The following is a 14,327-nucleotide window of genomic DNA, read 5'->3' on the forward strand; positions in this document are numbered from 1 at the left end:
TGAAGAAATGCTCATCATCACTGGCCATCAGAGAAATGCAAATCAAAACCACAGTGAGATACCATCTCACACCAGTTAGAATGGCCATCATTAAAAAATCAGGAAACAACAGGTGCTGGAGAGGATGTGGAGAAATAGGAACACTTTTACACTGTTGGTGGGACTGTAAACTAGTTCAACCATTGTGGAAGTCAGTGTGGCGATTCCTCAGGGATCTCGAACTAGAAATACCATTTGACCCAGCCATCCCATTACTGGGTATATACCCAAAGGACTATAAATCATGCTGCTATAAAGACACATGCACACGTATGTTTATTGCGGCACTATTCACAATAGCAAAGAGTTGGAACCAACCCAAATGTCCAACAACGATAGACTGGATTAAAAAATTAAATTTAAGATTTTTTGTTATATACAGATATCAGTATATGTTTATATTAGTGCATATATGCATATGTATGCATGCATATGTGAACAGATACATCTTTAGTGAAGAAATAAAAGGAAAAGATTATACACACACACACACACACACACACACACACCCCATAGCATATGTTAATATTTACTTAAGGAAAGATTAGCCTAGAAAGAAAGAGAAGGAACAATCAGAAGTTGGGGAAAAACATGACAGTGTCGTTTCATGCGGACTTCTAAAGAGTCTTCCATTGGAGATAATTTGTGAATTTGGAACTTTCTGAGCACTTGCACGTATCAAAATATCTCTATTTTCACCTCAAAACTTGAATTGTAGATTGGGCTGATTTTAGGAATCCAAGTTGAATATTATTTTCTCTTAGAACATTGAAGGCTTTCCCTATGGTCTTCTGAGGAGTCATTGAGAATTTCAAAGGCCACTCTTATTTATATTCCATTTTACAGAACTGGCTTTTGGTGACCAAAAACCTGTAAGATTTACTCATTATCATTGGAGTTCAGTATTTGTGCTATTTTAATATTTTAGATGAGGGAGGGGTCTTTAATGTTAATCCTCCTTAGCGTGTATTTGACATTTTCAATATCTAGATTTATTTCTTTCAATTCTGACTGATTTTTTTATTTCTCCCACTTTGACTTTTATTCTTTGTCTTGCTGGAATTCCTAATATTGGATGGGGACCTCCTAGATAATCTTCAAATTTGTAATCTATTGTTGCCTATTTCACATCACTTATCTTTTTGCTCAACTGTCTTTGAAATTTCCCTAATGTTATCATCTTCCAAATGTAAAGACTTTCTAATGATTATATACATAGTGTGTTTAATATATACACAAATAAATATATGATAAATGTTTTAATTTTTATGTATCTACTATTAGTTTCTGGTAGCCCATTCTTTTTAAAATATCATTCTCTTTTGGTTTTATGGATGTGTTTTTATCTTCTGTTACTCTCCGTTCAGGATGTTCTCCATTTATCCCGTAAGATTCACTCTCTATCCTTCTTCCCCTCCTTTGCAATCCTCGCTGATCTCTGTGGTCGGAGTCATATAGGTTGCATCACTAGAGCTTCCTTGTCTTCTGGCATCTGGTTGAGATTTAACACGGGGTCATGGGCAAGAGATCAGAGGATGGACAGAGACCTATAGGAGAGTAGTTATTCTCCTCACTTCCTCCAGTCAGGCTGTGGTTTGGCAGTAAATTGTTTTCTCTTTCAAAGCACATAGCTTGTATCTGGAGGTCCTCTTTTATATTTACAGCTCTCATAGTTCTTGATAAATATGTTTTCCCAACCTCTTCAGACCTAGAGGTGATCAAAATTCCATGCCTTTTCTAGGCCAGGGATGCTTTAGCATCTCTTGTTGGTCGCTCTTAATGTTCAAAACTAGTAGATAGAGGGAGAGCGAGCAGGCCGGGCACGGAGTGCACAGCCACAGCCTCCCCACCTCCCCAAACTCCCAGCCAAGGCGCGCGGTGGCGTCCTCGCGCCCTCGCTCGCTCCCCCGCCCGCTGCCCGCGCAAGCCAGGCAGGAATGTGCCATCATTGGAGTTGCCTTAGTCTCACATTTTGTTGTACCATATTTTTTTGCCAGCATCTTGACTGATCTATTTTTAATGTATTAAGAATACATTAACGTATTAACGGTTTTGGTTTTTTGCCAAAGCTTTTCAAAATTTTTTACTCCCACATTGTCTTCGTTTTCTTTGGGCTTCTTTTTCTGTTTTTCTTTTCTTTTATCAATTCCTTTGTGTATTTTTGTTCACAACTAAAACAGAGGCACTAAAATTTGGTAGAAACTTTTTGTAAATGGAAGGCTTCACTTTAGAGCGATCGAGACACAATTTGATTTATTTATGAACCCCTCAATAGGAGTACTTGTGTTTCCCTTTCTCTAGGGATAGTCAGTTTCACCAGAGAAGCATCTTCTAAAGTCTTGTCTAGAAAGTGTATGTCTGACTCCCACTATTCATGGAACAGGCTACTGTGTCTGGTTCAATTTCCAGTAGGACCCTCTTCTGCTTTCTTTACAGTGCTTGGTTTCCTTGGTCTGGGGCCCCTATACTTCAATTTCTCTGTAAATGAAACCTTTAGTTTCCTGCTTAGCAGAGGAGTGATTACATCTGAGTGTAATCAGGTGGTGCTGAATCTGAGAAAGGATCAAGGGTTTCATTGCTCTTTATACAGACTTTTCAACATTATTCCTGATTTCAACCCCTGCTTCAACACCATTTTCCACAGTATTTTGTGCCATTAGTTCCTTAGCCCTTTCAGAATATTACAGCATATATTTTGGCCTGCTTTTCATGTCATCTTCAGGGATTCGATCATCAATTTTTTAAGATACGTATGCTTTTTATAGTCTAAAATTACGCGGATATCTTTCAGATCTTCTTGTCCATTGTCTTAGTGTGTGTTTATATTAAAAATATTTCTACCATTGTTATGACATATTATTAAAGTTCTCGGCAGCAATCGGAACACAGCAAATCTCTGTAAAAATTTTAAGCTTGTTAGAGTGTGGTGGGCAGAAATTATTGTCTCTAATAGACAAATCCCCTCTAAGGATTTTATGACTTCCGTAAGGATGGAGAATTAAGGAAAACAATTCTAAACACTTCCTACAGAGTTGTTTTATGGCTACTGTACATCCCTGGCTTCTAAGAAATATACTTACAGATAAAACATCAACTTTTGTCACTGAAACATTTACAATGTCAAGTATATCTTTGTTCACAAGATCAAAATAGTATGGTTGGTGTTTTTCTACTGTACATTTAACAGTTCACTTTTATTAACTGCAATGTGAAACAATATCAAGAATGCAAAAAAACCTAGAAGTGAATTAAACACACACACACACATATGCACACACATCAACACAACAATTTGTTTTGGTACATTTTTTTCTAGGTGTTTTGTTTGCTTGGGTTTATCCTAATTCTTAGTTATATGCTTCAAACTCCTTGAATACATATTGGCAACAGTCCATCATCTTCTAACATAGGGAGATAATTGTTTTCTAAAATTATTTATTTCTGTAATGGTAACATATAAATGAGAATTCCAAAATAAAACAAAAATATATTCTGGCTGAGGGCCAAACTCTTTTTAATATTTATTTGTGAGCCAGAGGAGTCTCACTCTATTGCCCAGGCTGGAGTGTGGTGGTGCAATCTCAGCTCACTGTAACTTCTGCCTCCTGGGTTCAAGCGATTCTCTTGCCTCAGACTCCTGAGTAGCTGGGACTACAGGTGTGCATCACTATGCCTGGCTGATTTCCTTCTTAGTATTTAAATAAAAGTTATAATTTGAATAACAATTTTTTATGAAATAATTTTTATATCATATCTTTACTAATTAAAATCTGTAGCCTCTGCAAAATTTCAGTTTAACTTTAATATGACACCGGGCATGTTAGAGGTTTTCACATAAGAAAATTTGTTGGGCAATTTAGTCTTGAAATACCCTAATGGCCTTGAATTATTTTTTGTATGACTTTAAACTTTTATGCCAAATATGCTATATAAAAACATAACTACACTGCTTACTTTTTAATGCACATTATTAAAGAAGTCCATTTTTATTAAAATGTAAGATTTGATAACCTAAGACATTTTTTGATTAACTAAAATATTGGAGCCGAATGTGAGACTCTTCAGTAATACATATATTACTACTATATAGTCAACATATAGATTATATTCAAATATTAATATTAATGTTTGTGAACAGTCATACATTTTATGCAGAATGAAATGTGTACAGTAAGTGAAGCTATTTGAAATTAAATTGCATTAGCAGTTATAGTCAGAAAATGCACTGTGGGTAATATAAAAGATTCATATGTTAGAGAATTGACCTACATAAGTACCTACGATAAATAATTATAGCTAACATAAAGAATGTAAAATGTGCTGGACACTGTACATATATTTATTTGCATAATTCTAAAAATAATTCTTTGAAGTAGATACTGTTATCATCCCCATTTTGAAGGTGGAGAAACAGAGGACCAGAGAGGTTAAGTACTCTGCTCAAGGTCACAGAACTAATAAGCAGCTATTGCAGGATAAAGCATGTGATTTTCAAGAAAAATGAATTTTCTCATTTCTGTATAAATTTAGAACATTTTTGTTATGTTCACAAATATTTTATAGACTTATAAGACTGGATAGTATTTTGGCAGGTCTTCTAATTTATCCTGCCTGTTCCAAGAAAGATTATTCAAGTAACAGCTTAAAAACATACATATGTAATTTTGCAAGTTGTATATATATATATATCATTTTAAAATAAATTAGGCATGTTTTATGCTTTTTGAATATTTGATGTCTGAACATCACATATTTCTGAGTTTTTGAAAGACAGTAACAATTCATGAAACCAAGTGGGTTCTAAGGAATGGGTCAAAAAACTTTTCTTCAAAGACCAAATCACAAAATAGGATCTATATATAAATACTCATTGTTTCAATGATCTATTGCTGCTTAACAAATAAGGGGCTAAAAAACCAATCATTTCATTTCATTTGGCTAAAATGCATGAGTGTAAAATTCAGATGGCGCTCCTTTGGGCAATGCTTCTGCTTTCTGTGGCCTCAGCTGGGCTCATTTACTCTGTTGCATTCAACTGGTAGCTGTGCTGTGCTGGAAGCTTCAAGAGGATTCATGCAGGTGCCTAATGAGAAATCTCCACATGGCTTTTCTCTCTCCATGAAGTGTAATTCTTTTTTTGTGTGATTGTCAGAGTTTCTCATGGAGATGCGCTTTCAAGGAGACAAAACCTAAAAAAAAAAAAAAGCGAAAGAAATATATATGATTCTCACAAATATTTGTTCATACATATTTAGAGAGTTTACATAAATTAATACATTGTATACATATTTATATATACATTATACAGGTTAACAATATACATATTTGAACACATAATTATAAATATACATTTTAAATTTTTATACATATCTCTATATATTTATTTTCACATGAATATTGTACTAATATATTAAAAGCCTTGGAATTGGCTTCTAAGAAGGTCTTTTATCATCGTATTTAGAGATGTTAAATAAATTACTAGTATGAATATTATATGACCTTAAAGCTTTGTCTTCATACTCTGTTGGCTTAAATTTTAAATGTTTATAAATCATTAGAGGTTCATATAATTTATTAACATCTCAATGTACAATATAAACTTAGAGGAGTATCCTTTTCTAAATATTTCAAATGGCTGTCTTGGTAATTTAAAAAATATTTGGGCAGCTTTTTTTCTGATATGATTACATTTTTATCTTGTCTTCTGGTCAAATTAGAACTTCCTGGGAGAGAACGGAAAGCGCCAGCTCCTATTTTCTCACTGTTCACATGTATTTTGTTATTAGCGTAAATCTTAGTCTTTAGCTTATTCGCAAAGAGCATTTTTAAATTTTTTTTTTTATTGTACTTTAAGTTTTAGGGTACATGTGCACAATGTGCAGGTTTGTTACATATGTATCCATGTGTCATGTTGGTGTGCTGCACCCATTAACTCCTCATTTAGCATTGGGTGTATCTCCTAATGCTATCCCTCCCCCCTCCCCCCACCCCACAACACTCCCTGGAGTGTGATGTTCCCCTTCCTGTGTCCATGTGTTCTCATTGTTCAATACCCACCTATGAGTGAGAACATGCGGTGTTTGGTTTTTTGTCCTTGTGATAGTTTACTGAGAATGATGATTTCCAGTTTCATCCATGTCCCTACAAAGGACATGAACTCATCATTTTTTATGGCTGCATAGTATTCCATGGGGTATATGTGCCACATTTTCTTAATCTAGTCTATCGTTGTTGGACATTTGGGTTGGTTCCAAGTCTTTGCTATTGTGAATAGTGCCGCAATAAACATACGTGTGCGTGTGTCTTTATAGCAGCATGATTTATAGTCCTTTGGGTATGTACCCAGTAATGGGATGGCTGGGTCAAATGGTATTTCTAGTTCTAGATCCCTGAAGAATCGCCACACTGACTTGCACAATGGTTGAACTAGTTTACAGTCCCACCAACAGTGTAAAAGTGTTCCTATTTTTCCACATCCTCTCCAGCAACTGTTGTTTCCTGACTTTTTTTAATGATGGCCATTCTAACTGGTGTGAGATGGTATCTCATTGTGGTTTTGATTTGCATTTCTCTGATGGCCAGTGATGATGACCATTTTTTCATGTGTTTTTTGGCTGCATAAATGTCCTCTTTTGAGAAGTGTCTGTTCATGTCCTTTGCCCACTTTTTGATGGGTTGTTTGTTTTTATCTTGTAAATTTGTTTGAGTTCATTGTAGATTCTGGATATTAGCCCTTTGTCAGATGAGTAGGTTGTGAAAATGTTCTCCCATTCTGTAGGTTGCCTGTTCACTCTGATGGTAGTTTCTTTTGCTGTGCAGAAGCTCTTTAATTAGATCCCATTTGTCGATTTTGGCTTTTGTTGCCATTGCTTTTGGTGTTTTAGACATGAAGTCCTTGCCCATGCCTATGTCCTGAATGGTAATGCCTAGGTTTTCTTCTAGGGTTTTTATGGTTTTAGGTCTAACATGTAAGTCTTTAATCCATCTTGAATTAATTTTTGCATAAGGTGTAAGGAAGGGATCCAGTTTCAGCTTTCTACATATGGCTAGCCAGTTTTCCCAGCACCATTTATTAAATAGGGAATCCTTTCCCCATTGCTTGTTTTTGTCAGGTTTGTCAAAGATCAGATAGTTGTAGATATGCGGCATTATTTCTGAGGGCTCTGTTCTGTTCCATTGGTCTATCTCTCTGTTTTGGTACCAGTACCATGCTGTTTTGGTTACTGTAGCCTTGTAGTATAGTTTGAAGTCAGGTAGGGTGATGCCTCCAGCTTTGTTCTTTCGGGTTAGGATTGACTTGGCGATGGGGGCTCTTTTTTGGTTCCATATGAACTTTAAAGTAGTTTTTTCCAATTCTGTGAAGAAAGTCATTGGTAGCTTGATGGGGATGGCATTGAATCTATAAATTACCTTGGGCAGTATGGCCATTCTCAGGATATTGATTCTTCCAACTCATGAGCATGGAATGTTCTTTCATTTGTTTGTATCCTCTTTTATTTCATTGAGCAGAGGTTTGTAGTTCTCCTTGAAGAGGTCCTTCACATCCCTTGTAAGCTGGATTCCTAGGTATTTTATTCTCTTTGAAGCAATTGTGAATGGGAGTTCACTCATGATTTGGCTCTCTGTTTGTCTTTGATTGGTGTATAAGAATGCTTGTGATTTTTCGACATTGATTTTGTATCCTGAGACTTTGCTGAAGTTGCTTATAAGCTTAAGGAGATTTTGGGCTGAGACAATGGGGTTTTCTAGATATACAATCATGTCATCTGCAAACAGGGACAATTTGACTTCCTCTTTTCCTAATTGAATACCCTTTATTTCCTTCTCCTGCCTTATTGCCCTGGCCAGAACTTCCAGCCCTATGTTGAATAGGAGTGGTGAGAGAGGGCATCCCTGTCTTGTGCCAGTTTTCAAAGGGAATGCTTCCAGTTTTTGTCTATTCAGTATGATATTGGCTGTGGGTTTGTCATAGATAGCTCTTATTATTTTGAGATACGTCCCATCAATACCTAATTTATTGAGAGTTTTTAGCATGAGGGGTAGTTGAATTTTGTCAAAGGCCTTTTCTGCATCTATTGAGATAATCATGTGGTTTTTGTCTTTGGTTCTGTTTATATGCTGGATTACATTTATTGATTTGCGTATGTTGAACCAGCCTTGCATCCCAGGGATGAAGCTCACTTGATCATGGTGGATAAGCTTTTTGATGTGCTGCTGGATTCGGTTTGCCAGTATTTTATTGAGGATTTTTGCATCAATGTTCATCAAGGATATTGGTCTAAAATTCTCTTTTTTGATTGTATCTCTGCCAGGCTTTGGTATCAGGATGATGTTGGCCTCATAATATGAGTTAGGGAGGATTCCCTTTTTTTCTACTGATTGGAATACTTTCAGAAGGAATGGTACCAATTCCTCCTTGTACCTCTGGTAGAATTCGGCTGTGAATCCATCTGGTTGTGGACTTTTTTTGGTTGGTAAGCTATTGATTATTGCCACAATTTCAGAACCTGTTATTGGTCTATTCAGAGTTTCAACTTCTTCCTGGTTTAGTTCTGGGAGGGTGTATGTGTTGAGGAATGTATCCATTTCTTCTAGATTTTCTAGTTTATTTGCATAGAAGTGTTTGTAGTATTCTCTGATGGTAGTTTGTATTTCTGTGGGATTGGTGGTGATATCCCCTTTATCATTTTTTATTGCATCATCTATTTGATTCTTCTCTCTTTTCTTATTAGTCTTGCTAGCAGTCTATCAATTTTGTTGATCTTTTCAAAAAACCAGCTCCTGGATTCATTAATTTTTTGAAGGATTTTTTGTGTCTCTATTTCCTTCAGTTCTGCTCTGATTTTAGTTATTTCTTGCCTTTTGCTAGCTTTTGAATGTGTTTGTTCTTGCTTTTCCACATGTTTTAATTATGATGTTAGGGTGTCAATTTTGGATCTTTCCTGCTTTCTCTTGTGGGCATTTAGTGCTACAAATTTCCCTCTACACACTGCTTTGAATGTGTCCCAGAGATTCTGGTATGTTGTGTCTCTGTTCTCGTTGGTTTCAAAGAACATCTTTATTTTTGCCTTCATTTCGTTATGTACCCAGTAGTCATTCAGGAGCAGGTTGTTCAGTTTCCATGTAGTTGAGCGGTTTTGAGTGAGTTTCTTAATCCTGAGTTCTAGTTTGATTGCACTGTGGTCTGAGAGACAGTTTGTTATAATTTCTGTTCTTTTACATTTGCTGAGGAGAGCTTTACTTCCAACTATGTGGTCAATTTTGGAATAGGTGTGGTGTGGTGCTGAAAAAAATGTATATTCTGTTGATTTGGGGTGGAGAGTTCTGTAGATGTCTATTAGGTCTGCTTGGTGCAGAGCTGAGTTCAATTCCTGGGTATCCTTGTTAACTTTCTGTCTTGTTGATCTGTCTAATGTTGACAGTGGGGTGTTAAAGTCTCCCATTATTATTGTGTGGGAGTCTAAGTCTCTTTGTAGGTCACTCAGGACTTGCTTTATGAATCTGGGTTCTGTTGTATTGGGTGCATATTTATTTAGGATAGTTAGCTCTTCTTGTTGAATTGATCCCTTTACCATTATGTAATGGCCTTCTTTGTCTCTTTTGATCTTTGTTGGTTTAAAGTCTTTTATCAGAGACTAGGATTGCAACCCCTGCCTTTTTTTGTTTTCCATTTGCTTGATAGATCTTCCTCCATCCTTTTATTTTGAGCCTATGTGTGTCTCTGCACATGAGATGGGTTTCCTCAATACAGCACACTGATGGGTGTTGACTCTTTATGCAATTTGCCAGTCTGTGTCTTTTAAATGGAGCATTTAGTCCATTTACATTTAAAGTTAATATTGTTATGTGTGAATTTGATCCTGTCATTATGATGTTAGCTGGTTATTTTGCTTGTTAGTTGATGCAGTTTCTTCCTAGCCTCGATGGTCTTTACAATTTGGCATGATTTTGCAGTGGCTGGTACCGGTTGTTCCTTTCCATGTTTAGTGCCTCCTTCAGGAACTCTTTTAGGGCAGGCCTGGTGGTGACAAAATCTCTCAGCATTTGCTTGCCTGTAAAGTATTTTATTTCTCCTTCACTTATGAAGCTTAGTTTGGCTGGATATGAAATTCTGGGTTGAAAATTCTTTTCTTTAAGAATGTTGAATATTGGCCCCCACTCTCTTCTGGCTTGTAGAGTTTCTGCCAAGAGATCAGCTGTGAGTCTGATGGGCTTCCCTTTGTGGGTAACCCGACCTTTCTGTCTGGCTGCCCTTAACATTTGTTCCTTCATTTCAACTTTGGTGAATCTGACAATTATGTTTCTTGGAGTTGCTCTTCTCAAGGAATATCTTTGTGGCGTTCTCCATATTTCCTGAATCTGAATGTTGGCCTGCCTTGCTAGATTGGGGAAGGTCTCCTGGATAATATCTTGCAGAGTGTTTTCCAACTTGGTTCCATTATCCCTGTCACTTTCAGGTACACCAGTCAGACGTAGGTTTGGTCTTCTCACATAGTCCCATATTTCTTGGAGGCTTTGTTCGTTTCTCTTTATTCTTTTTTCTCTAGACTTCCCTTCTCACTTCATTTCATTCATTTCATCTTCCATTACTGATACCCTTTCTTCCAGTTGATCGCATCGGCTCCTTAGGCTTCTGCATTCTTCACGTAGTTCTTGAGTGTTGGCTTTCAGCTCCATCTGCTCCTTTAAGCACTTCTCTGTATTGGTTATTCTAGTTATACATTCGTCTAATTCTTTTTCAAAGTTTTTAACTTCTTTGCCTTTGGCTTGAATTTCCTCCTGTAGCTCAGAGTAGTTTGATCATCTGAAGCCTTCTTCTCTCAACTCGTCAAAGTCATTCTCCGTCCAGTTTTGTTCCATTGCTGGTGAGGAACTGAGCTCCTTTGGAGGAGGAGAGGCACTCTGCTTTTTAGAGTTTCCAGTTTTTCTGCTCTGTTTTTTCCCCATCTTTGTGGTTTTATCTACTTTTGGTCTTTGATGATGGTGATGTACAGATGGTTTTTTGGTGTGGATGTCCTTTCTCTTTGTTAGTTTTCCTTCTAACAGAGAGGACCCTCAGCTACAGGTCTGTTGGAGTTTGCTGGAGGTCCACTCCAGACCCTGTTTGCCTGGATGTCAGCATTGGTGGCTGCAGAACAGCGGATTTTTGTGAACAGTGATTGCTGCTGCCTGATCGTTCCTCTGGAAGTTTTGTCTCAGAGGAGTACCCAGCCGTGTGAGGTGTCAGTCTGCCCCTACTGGTGGGTGCCTCCCAGTTAGGCTGCTCAGGGGTCAGGGACCCACTTTAGGAGGCAGTCTGCCTGTTCTCAGATCTCCAGCTGCATGCTGGGAGAACCACTACTCTCTTCAAAGCTGTCAGTCAGGGACATTTAAGTCTGCAGAGGTTACTGCGGACTTTTTGTTTGTCTGTGCCCTGCCCCCAGAGGTGGAGCCTACAGAGGCAGGCAGGCCTGCTTGAGCTGTGATGGGCTCCACCCAGTTTGAGCATCCTGGCTGCTTTGTTTCCCTAATCAAGCCTGGGCAATGGTGGGTGCCCCTCCCCCATCCTTGCTGCTGCCTTGCAGTTTAATCTCAGACTGCTGTGCTAGCAGTCAGCGAGACTCCATGGGCGTAGGACCCTCCGAGCCAGATGCGGGATGTAATCTCCTGGTGTGCCGTTTTTTAAGCCTGTCGGAAAAGTGCAGTATTAGGGTGGGAGTGACCCGATTTTCCAGGTGCCATCTGTCACCCCTTTCTTTGACTAGGAAAGGGAACTCCCTGACCCCCTGTGCTTCCCCAGTGAGGCAATGCCTCGCCCTGCTTCGGCTCGCTCACGGTGCGCTTCACCCAATGTCCTGCACCCACTGTCTGGCACTCCCTAGTGAGATGAACCCGGTATCTCAGATGGAAATGCAGAAATCACCCATCTTCTGCATCACTCACACTGGGAGCTGTAGACCAGAGCTGTTTCTATTCGGCCATCTTGGCTCCACCCCTTAAATTTTTTTTTTTTTTTGAGACAGAATCTTGCTCTGTCACCCAGGCTGGAGTGCAGGGTGGCGCCATCTTGGCTCACTGCAACCTCCACCTCCTGAGTTCAAGTGATTCCCCTGCCTCAGCCTCCTGAGTAGCTGGGATTACAGGCATGCACCACCACGTCCGGTGAATTTTTGTATTTTTAGTTGAGATGGGGTTTCCAGTAGAGCTTATTGACTATTTCACCGGATAGAGTAGTCAGGAAGTGACTTCCAAGGGAATACAGATTTCTCCCAGCTTCTTTCTCTCTCTCTTCTCTCTCTCTCTCTTCTCTTTCTCTCTCTGTCTTGATGCTTCCTTTTAGATCCCAGCCACCACGTGGGGAGGCCATGTGTAGTTATTCTTGCTGACAGCCTCAGCTGAGAGACAAAATCAATTGTCAAGCATGTTGAGTGAGGAATCTTTCAGATGCATCTAGTCTTCAGCTGCATTCCCCAGCTGATGCTGTGCAGAACGGAGACAAGCTGTCCTCACCAAGCCCTGACGAAATTGCACATGCATGAGCTAGAAAAGTTATTGTTACTGTTTTATAGCACAATATTGTTTTGTTTCACAGCAAAAAAATATTGTATTGTTTTACAGCAAGTTTGAGGAGGTCTATAATTTAGTACTTGTTAACTAGAACAAGAAGGCAGTATATTTTGCTTATGTTTCCATGGATTGCCTTGCACACACCATTATGATAACAGTTGACCCAGCTTATAATTAAGAGATTCACATCAATTGAGGTTTGAGAAAAAGAGCAAAAATACTTTCTTCTGTCAATATTATAAAACATGAGCTATTGTTTAGCATAATGAAAACCCCTATATACAAAACGAATACGTTGACCCAAATATCATTCTCTCTGCGAGTTCCCCATGACATTTATTTCTTGGATAAATATAGTGTTATATTGAAATGAAGGTGCTAATATATTGAACTCTTATCAGATATGAATAAATGAAATATTTCATATCCTAAATTATTTTTCACCATTGAAGTATGTGAACTGAAAAACAAGAAATTTTTTATTTTTTTAAAGAGGAACTTAAATGTGTGATTTTCTGGAGGAAAAATATATTTTGGAAACATAGCGTGGAGCTGATGAAATTCTGATTACTTGTAGTGAAGAGCAAAGGTATCAAAGATATGTAACAAAGCTTTGAAAGGAACTGTGAGTGGCTCCAGAACAAACTTTATATCTTAGATATTTTTGTTGAAATAGGTTTGCTTACCTCTGTCCAAAGAATTTTGATTGTAACGTATTTTTTTTTCCTATTCTGTGAGATTTAGGGGCTCATTATTGCTCAATAAAAGTTACTGCTGCTATTATACATGATTGTTAGGAGTACAGAAAAGTGTTAACTGGAGGCTGATGCTTTTGTTATTTTTACTAATCCAGGCACGTTTATGGCCTTAGGGCTTGGACAAGCTTGTGACCATTGAAAAGAACAGGAAGAGATGAATATCAGAGATCCACAAGACAGTCTGACTCAACATAGAGAATGAAAAATGAATCCAACAGAATATGTACGTGGGCTGGAGGTCCCTGATGCAGTGAGTCAAGATATGGATTATTTTAGAAATGGTATAAATTTGAGAAGTGTAAAAAATAACAGACTCTTATATTTAGCTTGAAGCTGCAATGAACTGTCTCATATATATTGAGCTAATGTTCAGTTCATTGCTGACACCTTTCATACTAGTAGGCCTTTTTTTTTTTTTTTTTGGTAGAGAAATGATCAGTTCTTTGGCACTGTGATTATTAAACCAAAACATTCAATACTGTCTCTATCCAAGCAAAGATTCATTTTATTGTAAGTGTCACTATCTTTCAGCATTGTAAATTTCTTCACTAAAATTTTGCTTATACTAAAATATAATCCCTGGTAAATAAGGTGGATACTTTATAAAAGTATCTTTTCCTTCCACATTCCTTTAGATAGTTTAATACGTTTTACTATATATTAACATCATCTTATTATGTTAGCTAAGCAATTTTAATGTGGTAATTTAACATATAATGAAATCACAATATAAGATACTCTTAATAGAGCACATTTGTATTAACTTGGTCATGGTTTGTGATTGTGCAGTTATAAATGATTTATCTAGTATACATTTTAAATAATTTTCTATCTCCAGTTTGTAAAAATTAAATAATTCATTGTATTATGATAAGAAAACTTAGTAATGAAGATTTAGTTGATGCAAATTCAGGCAAATTTGAATTTTCCCAATTCACTTAATTCAAGAGTTTCTATTATTAGAAAAAAAAGCTTCTCTTCTCA

At 37.4% G+C, this 14,327-nt stretch overlaps 1 long non-coding RNA gene across 1 annotated transcript in view; it reads left to right on the forward strand.

Moving 5' to 3' along the window:
- Positions 1-13,492, forward strand: part of LOC134731593 (uncharacterized) — a 52,495-nt gene extending 39,003 nt beyond the window's left edge. Inside the window, exon 3 of the long non-coding RNA XR_010114008.1 lies at positions 13,457-13,492. This is a non-coding gene — a long non-coding RNA (uncharacterized lncRNA). The remainder of the gene's footprint in view (positions 1-13,456) is intronic.
- The last annotated feature ends 835 nt before the right edge of the window (positions 13,493-14,327 follow it).

This window comes from Symphalangus syndactylus, chromosome 10 (assembly GCF_028878055.3).
Source record: "Symphalangus syndactylus isolate Jambi chromosome 10, NHGRI_mSymSyn1-v2.1_pri, whole genome shotgun sequence".
Classification (NCBI taxonomy): domain Eukaryota; kingdom Metazoa; phylum Chordata; class Mammalia; order Primates; family Hylobatidae; genus Symphalangus; species Symphalangus syndactylus.